Raw genomic sequence first — 9,186 nt, 5'->3', positions numbered from 1 at the left:
GGCTTGATGAAACCCTTATCAATAAACTCTTGTAGATACTCCTTCAATTCCTTCAACTCCATTGGTGCCATGCGATACGGTGGAATAGAGATGGGAGTGTGAAATTATCTGTTGAGCCTTCAAATATGAAATCACTCTACTCAGAGTGTGACCAAGCGAACCTCTCCACTCTACCCTAGGGAACCATGGCATCGCCAATATCATGGTCTTAGCATGACAATCAAGAATAGCATAGTACGGACATAGCCAATCCACAACCAAAATCAGCCAAGTTGAGCAATAAAGATCAACTCTAGTCTTGTAACCCCTAATGGTAACCACACACGATTGATATATACAATTCGCCACAGTAGAATAACCCACCGTTGTAGATACATGAACAGGCATATCTAAAGAATCATGAGGTATATCCAAATAATGAGCAAAGTATGATGACACGTATGAATAAGTGGAACCAGGGTCAAATAACACTGAAGAATCCCTGTGGCACACGAAAACAATACATATGATCACGGCGTCAGAAGCAACTGCCTCTAGACTCATGGTAAATGCGTAGAAATTGGCCTATCCACTACCTCACTGACCTCCCCCTCTAGGGAGGCCTCGTCCCATATGGAGTACGATAAGAGCTCTGGGCGGATGCACTGAACAAAGACTGTACTGAAGCTCCTCGACTGGGAGGTGGCGAATGATAAATTGTTCAGCTAGACTAGCCCCTCACAAACCACCTCGACCTCCATATAAGGCACCACTGAATCCTCCAAAATGACGAGGCCTCTTGTCATAGGTCTTCTCCCTAACCCGATCTCTGATGTGCTCGATACTCCTGGTGATCTCTACAACCCGAGTAAAAGAAACATCATCCTTGATCTCTCTGGCCATCTGTAGCCTGATACCATATGTAAGGCCATCTATAAACTTATGCACCCTCTCCCTCTAAATAGGGATTAGGATAGCTACATGGCATGATAAATCCACAAATCTGGTCTCATACTGAGTAACAATCATGCTACCATGCTGAAGGTGCTCAAACTAACTATGAAAGTCCTCTCTCTGAGGGAAGGGAATGAACTTCTCTAGGAGCAACTGCGAGAATTGGGATCAGGTGAGAGGAGGTGAACTTGCTGGCCTGCCCTAAATATACATCTGCCACTACCTCTTGGCAGCACAATGCATTTGAAAATTTGTGAAATCAACTATGTTGGACTCCACTATACCTATATTGCACAATATCTCATGGAAATGGTCTAAGAAATCCCGGGGGTCCTTAGAAGGTGCACCACCAAAGCGAGGGGAAAACAATTTGGTTAACTTGTCCAACCTCTTCAGCCCCTCAATTGATATTGCAGATCGCTCTCCGGGCTATGTATCAATAACAGGCTGAACCTCCCCAAGAGGTAGAACTGCTGGGATCTGATACCCGTGAGCCATCTGCTCAGGAGTGTGAGTAGTGGGAGTCTGGGCTCCTCCCCTAGCCTGAGAAACGGTCGGTGCTATAGGAAATACACCGGCCCGGGCCACACTCTTCATAAGACCAACCAGGCGAACTAGGGCATCTTGGACCACTGGGTAACAATGAACCCCTTTGGGACCTAAGCGGGTCCTACTGGCTTAGTCGGAATAGGGATATCCTCTTCCTGATCTATTTGAGGCTCAGCATCAGGTGTAGTTGCGCGTGCTCTATGCTAAGATCTACCTATACCTCAGCTCTGGCCTCTCACGACCTGACTGGTTACGCTGGTGCCTACTCGCCCGGTGTAGATGAACGTGTCATCGCCATCTGTGAGAGAATACAAGAGTAAAGGTTCAAACATCGAATTTAATACATCCGCATGACAAGAATGCAAGATTGTGAAGTTTCCTAACAGTTTGGTAGCCCCTCGAAGATAAGTCCAGACGTCTCCGTACCGATCCATAAGACTCTACTAAACTTGCTCATGATCATGAGACATAGGCAGCTTAGGGCTTTGATACCGGCTTGTCACGATCCAAACTCCCGCTACAGCCGTTACGATGCCTAACACCGCTTGCTAGGCAAGCCAATAATTAAACAACAACAAGGCTCAATAATACAACTTAATAATCTCATCAACGAAATAATCATGAAATATCTGAAATATCAGCAATAACACAAATACAACCATCCCATGATCGGGTGTCAATGAGCACATGAGCACTATAGAATTTAAATACAGAGTCTAATCCTCAAATACAGAACTATTTAAATAATAGAAAAGTGATAACATAAACAAAGTAGAAGAGGACTCCAAGGTCCGCGAACGAAATCAGCTGCTACCTCAAAATCTCTAATGATCTAGTACAGGTGCCTCAGCTATCAATCACCTCTTTTAAAGTACTCGTATATGCACATAAAGTGCAGAGTATAGTATGAGTACAACCGGGCCCATGTACTCAATAAGTAACAAGTCTAATCTCGGGCAAAAAGAAGTGATGAGATAGGCAATTGCCCCACATCCAATGCTAATAACCAATAAAACAATATAGAATAATAATGGTAAAGAGAAGTAACTCAATCAATATTAATTTCAACCTTTGCACAATAACAGGAAAATAGACATGCTTTCCAAGAATAATTATAAAGGCATGAATTCTTTCACAGAGTTTTCTAAGCATGATGTTACAACCTAACAATGATTTCCAGTCGAAAATACCAAATAAGGGCATCTAGTACAATCAAACATAAGGGAGAATCACAGCCTGGCAACTGCATGATGAGTAAACATGTTAGGATCAATAATACCGTGATTAATTCATCAATTATAACATAACATAGCACATGCATAATACCTGGCACAATTTCCCCTGAACCGACACATACAACATCATCACTTAGCACTGTACGGGTGCCTGACATAAGTCCCTCAATCAAGCACATATATATGACCATGTGCCTACGCTCACTATGAATATCAGACTCTGGAGGGGCAAATCCTTTCCCAAGCGTTGATCGAATACAAGATAACAATCAATATCACACATCCCAATCATGGGTCCTTGTGCACGCGTCTCCCCCTAGTCAGTACCACTTAGCCCAATATGGGGCCTGGCGTACGCGTCACCTCAAAATCAATACAAAACCGGCTCTATGGCCCAAGCTCAGTCATCAACCACTCAAGTCTCAATAAACCACATCTCACAGTACTCAGTTCAATAGTGTTAAACATATGAGTCATCAATAACATGTGAAAAATCATAATAAGAATGCACTAAGATAGAGATATCATACACGGATATAGCATCATGACTGAGAGTATGTCTACAATTAAGGCAAGCAGCTCAAAATAGCAAGAATAGCCCTATTATGTCTCAAAAAAATATACACACACCCTAGACATGATTTCTAACATGAATCATAGCTTAAATAATCATATAAGTAGAGAAAATACGAATATAACGAGGCATGATAGCAATCAAGTCATATAGTAACCTAAGGTTTGCCCGATCCATGAATAACCTCGGTGCACGCGCATACTCTTGTCACCTAGCATGTGTGTCACCCCCAATAGATCTCATATACCATATCCAATGGAGAAAATTACCCTCAAACCTAGTTTAGACATGTTACTTACCTCAAAGCGCGTGAATCAATACTCCAAAGAGCCCTTCCCACGTGAATCGACCTTCGAACGACTCGAATCTAATCAAAACAATGTAATATCATCAATAAAAGCCATAGGAAACCACCCCAAACAATAAAGCTATGACCTTGAATCAATTATGCAAAGTCAACCCAAAAAGTCAAATATGGGCTCGCACCCCAAAACCCGTCAAAACTCACAAATCTCGAATACACATTCCAATACGAGTCCAAATATGTGTGTTTCATCCCAATCCAACCTCAAATCGACCCTCAGATCATCAATTTTCACTCTCCAAAACCATATTTTAAAAAAAACCAAATTCTACCTTTATTTCACATAAACTAGGTGTAATAGTCCATGGGTAATCAATATCTAACATCAAAATCAAGTAAAGTGCACTTACCCCTTCAATGGTAATGAAAAGTATCCCAAAAATCGCCCCTAGCCGAGCTCCATAACTTTAAATAATGAGAAATAATCAAAACCCTCGTGTGATATGTCCTGCCCAGCGATTCCGCATTTGAAGACCAATAAACACATATGCGGTGAAAATGCCACATCTACACATTCACTTGAAAGCCTACCAACCACATCTGCGGTCTACCTTCACACATGTGCATCCGCATCTACGCATTCACCTAAAGCCAACCATCGCATCTGCGGACTTCTCCCTACCAGGCCCAATCACGCATTGTTTGCATCCAAGGCTGCATCTGCGACTTCGTATGTGTGACCACATTTCCACAGATGCGAAAACATCAGAACTCAGCACACAACAGCATGGTCAGCACAATCCAACATGATCTAAAATCCATCCAAAACCTCACCCGAGGACCTTGGGACCCATCCAATCATACCAACAAGTCCTAAAATACAACACGAACCTACTCGAGGGTTCAAATCACACGAAATAATATCAAAACCATGAATCGCATCTTAATTCATGCCTATAGAATTAATGAACTTCCAACTTCCCAAACTTCATGCCGAACCACACCAAATCAACTCGGAATGTCCTCAAATTTTGCATAAAAGTCCCAAATAACACAACATACCTATTCCAACGCTCAGAACCACAATCTAAACCCGATATCATCAAAGTCAACTCCTGGTCAAACCTATGAACTTTCTAACTTTCGACAATTCAAGCCAAAACAACCTATGAATCTCCAAATCCAAATCCAGATATATGCCTAAGTCCAAAATCACCATACGAAACTATAGGAACTATTAAAACACCATTCAGGGGTCGTCTATACAAAAGTCAAACTCCGGTCAACTCTACCAACTTAAGCATCCAACCTTGAGACTAGGTAAGTTACTTTTCTATGGAGGCAAAATAACTCTCATCAAATATGTGCTACAATCCATGCATATTCATTTAATCTCAGTTGTATCTCCTCCTAAGACAACTCTAAAGCAGATTGAAAGAATGGCAGCCAATTTTTTCTGGGAATGGAGAATGACATAAAGAAGTATCACGGGGCTTCATGGGCTAAAATGTCCTACCCTTTACATGAAGGAGGCATAGGAATTAGATCCATCCAAGATGTATGCAAAGCTATGGAGTACAAACAATGGTGGAATTTCAGAACCAAGCAGTCCCTATGGAGTAACTTTCTTATGGCTAAGTATTGCAAAAGGTCTCATCCAGTCTCCAAGAAATGGGACACTGGACAATCTCAAGCATGGATGAAGCTAAACACTAACAGGAAGGAGGTAGAACAACACATCTACTGGAGGTTACACTCAGGTAACACCAGTTTCTGGTGGGGTAATTGGCTGGGCACAGGCTCTCTTGCCGGTTGCATAACATAAGGGGATAGACCTACTAAAATTATGGTGTCTCATTTCTGAGACTCAGGTAAATGTGATCTCCAGAACCTCAATGACAATGTCCCACCTCACATGATCCCGCAGATCCTCCAAACTACCATTCATTACAACCACAAACCCCTGATAAAGCCATCTGATCAATAAACACATCTGATAATTTCACATGTGGCATAGTACGGGAAACAATTAAACACAAGAAGCAGATCACTTTAATCAATAGAAATACTTGGCAGAAAAATATCCCATTTAAATGGTCATTCTGTCTATGGAGAGCCCTGAGAAATAAACTCCCAACTGATGATAGGATTATTGCTTTTGGCAATCTTATTAACAATATATGTGTTTGCTGCAGACAATCCCAATGTGAATCTATAGACCATATCTTCAGTAGGGGTCCTCTAGCCAAAGTTATGTGTAGAAATTTCTCAGGCATCACATGGATAAATACTGATGACTTACCTCTCAATATGCTCCTTATGAAATGGTGGATCCACAAAAGCAACAATGAACTCCAACAGCTACTGCTGGATGTTGTTCCCATCATTGTCTGCTAGAATCTTTAGAAAAATAGATGCAGTGCTAAGTATGGTGGCAAAACCTCTTCTATGGTCCGAGTTACACTAGCAATTAACTCTGATATTCATATCCTTCTCATAGCCAAATATCCACACATAAAATGGCCCATAAGTAGATTGATTTGTACACTATGGTAGAAGGGCTGAAACATATTACCACAACTGGCCTGGTAAGGTGATGAATTACCCACAAATGGACACTTCCCTTGCCAGAACACCACGATCCTTAACCAAAACGCACACCACGAGATCCTAGCATAAAATCACACCGCCCTAAGGCCCATAAGTCATTGTATTCCCTCTTAAGCACCCCAAAAGTGCTACAACCGAGACACCTACTCTACAAATACCTTCTGTGAATTTTAAGTCGTTTCCTCTACCTTTCAGCTACCAAAATGTAAAATCCATAATGATATAGAAATATCACGAGTCTCGACACCATGCAATGTAAATCTCAAGTCCTAGCCATATACAAATCCAGAAAATTCACAATTACAATATGAAAGTCTTGAATCCATTAGAACTTTCTCAAGAGTCATCCATTATGCTCAAATCTCAATTGTGCCGCCCAAATGGGCCAAACGACCTATGCCTCATTAGCACAACAACACCCAAAGAAGTATTCCACACCTTTAAGGAACCGAGAAATTTCCTACTCCACGCGCCCTACATCCTTCACGAATAACAACTCAATCATCCCATGATTGCCATATACCCATAAAGTGTAACATATCTCATATCCAGAAATTTCTTTACTCGAGTCATCCTCGATCTCAACCTCTGTAAATTTCTTTACACCTCCGTATATTACTACGCAGGAGATAACCCACCTGCTTAGCCTTAAATTGGCATCTTGCTATACCCTTTCGCAGCCACGATTACTACGCCATCACTTAATCTTCCTGAGTCTCAACTCACAACAAGACATGAAAATCTACTTCGTTCCACAATTAAACAGCATGAAAAATCTTTCAACACACTCATAACTCGAGACTATATGTCACATCAAGACAACAATCTAGCACCTAATAGTTTATTTTTTACATCTCAAGCAAACTATTCTCGTCACAACCATCTGGGCACATCTCGCAGTCACATCATACTCATCATATAGTCATCCAGCCACTCATCGAGTCATAAATTCCACTCATAGGGACACTACCAGACATATAAGTCCAAAAGCTTATGCTCACACAACCGAAATCCACGTGCTCAAGCTACAATCATAACCCGGCCTCAAGTCCTCCAGACTAGCCCATCATCAGCGCACATAAATCACATCTCGCACCTTATCCATGGAATCACAAGCTCGTGATGCACAGCTGATACCGCGCGCTCACATGCGCACACGAATGCATGGAAGGAATTCAAAGAGTTACACTTCAAGCTCAATCAATGTCGCACGATAAGGAAAGGAAGATAGGAAATTTATCCTAAATGCCATGTAGCCTCTAGAAGAAAGGTATGAACGTCATCATACCGATCTACAAGACTCTACTGGACACTTTCTCATGACTTGTAGAGCCTATGAACCTAGAGCTCTGATACCACCTTGTCACGACCCAAAATCCAATTAGCCGTGATGGCACCTAACCCAATCCGTTAGGTAATCCAATTAACAACAAACTAGTTCAAATTATATTTATTAAGAGAAGAAATAATAATACAACTGAACTGTTATACAAAAATTCCCAAGGACTGGTAGTACAAATCATGAGCTTCTAAGATTTAGAGTTTACAAAGCTAGTATGAAATAAATACATCATCTGTCTGAATGTACATAAACAGATTTTCATAAGTCTAGGGCTACCATGAACAAGAGGCAGCTGTAACTGGAACGCTAGTACGTCTTCAATGCTAGCTTCTGTCATACACAGCAACATCAGCGTCCAAAATCTGCACGCAAGGTGCAGAAGTGTAGTATGAGTACAACCGACCCCATGTACTCAATAAGTAACAAACCTAACCTTAGGTTGAAAGTAGTAAAGAGCTGGGATAAGGGTCAGAGTACAACTCCAATAACCAACAACAATTCATAACTATATAATAAAGATGGAACAAGAAATAACTCAGCTCGTTCACAGTTACGGAAAAATAGGCATGCTTTTCCAGTATAACAGTAGATCCCAAATCTTTCACCGAAAACCCCAAAAATATATGAGTAAGTTTGAAAACTGTGATTTTCTCCAAAAACCTTTCAACAATAAATAAGATGTTTCATTTTCAGATAGCATGAGAAAAATACATCTCTATGCCTACATATCAATATACAAGTGAAATCATGAATGTCACCAAAAATCGGGTAGAAGAAGGAAATGCATCTCTATGCATGTATGTCAAGTGTGCATGTCGAATGCAGTACAACATAGGGAATAACTACATGCATACTCTTAGACTATCAATCCACTCAGTCCTCCCATTAACTCGGTACTCACACTCGTACTCAATAGGTACATGCGCTCACTGTGGGTGTGCATACTCCAGAGGGGCTCCTTCAGCCCAAGCGCTATAATGAGCCAATCATGGCATGAATCCGCACGGACAACTCACGTGCTGCATGGATAACTCACGTACCATAGTTTCAATATCTGGATCCGCACGGATAACTCACGTATTGCACGGATAACTCACGTGCCATAATATCAATATCTGGATCCGCACGGACAACTCACGTCCTGCACGGACAACTCACATGTCGTAGTCAGGGGCGGCCCAATGGTAAAGCAAGTCAAGCAATTGTTTGAGGCCCCACATCTGTGGGGGGCCCAAAATTTCTAATATTAAATAGTTGTATGTGATAATTTTTCTTTTACAAATATTTAGTATATCAAAGAAAAAGCATATTTTTTCAGGAAAAAAAATAATTTGGGACCGCTAGAGATATTGGGGTGAAAATAGCACGGGCTAGCCAGTTTTCAGACTGATAATTGAAAAATAGTCACTATTTTACTGCAACACGAAAAGTTCCAACATAAACTTTAAATCTGTATTCTTACCTCATTTATACACCATCATCATTATCACATGGCCTACATTAATTTTACCACTTTATTACTCTCTCTTCGAACCATATTTTACTTCAATCTTTTAGATTCCCTTTGGCCTCTCTATACTCACAAGTTCATTGTCTCGTAAATCATTCTCTCAAATAAGATAGCAGAAAGCAATTGCCA

Source organism: Nicotiana tomentosiformis, chromosome 7, assembly GCF_000390325.3.
Source record: "Nicotiana tomentosiformis chromosome 7, ASM39032v3, whole genome shotgun sequence".
Lineage (NCBI taxonomy): Eukaryota > Viridiplantae > Streptophyta > Magnoliopsida > Solanales > Solanaceae > Nicotiana > Nicotiana tomentosiformis.
The sequence above is the reverse complement of the archived record's forward strand: the minus strand, read 5'-3'. Positions refer to the sequence as shown.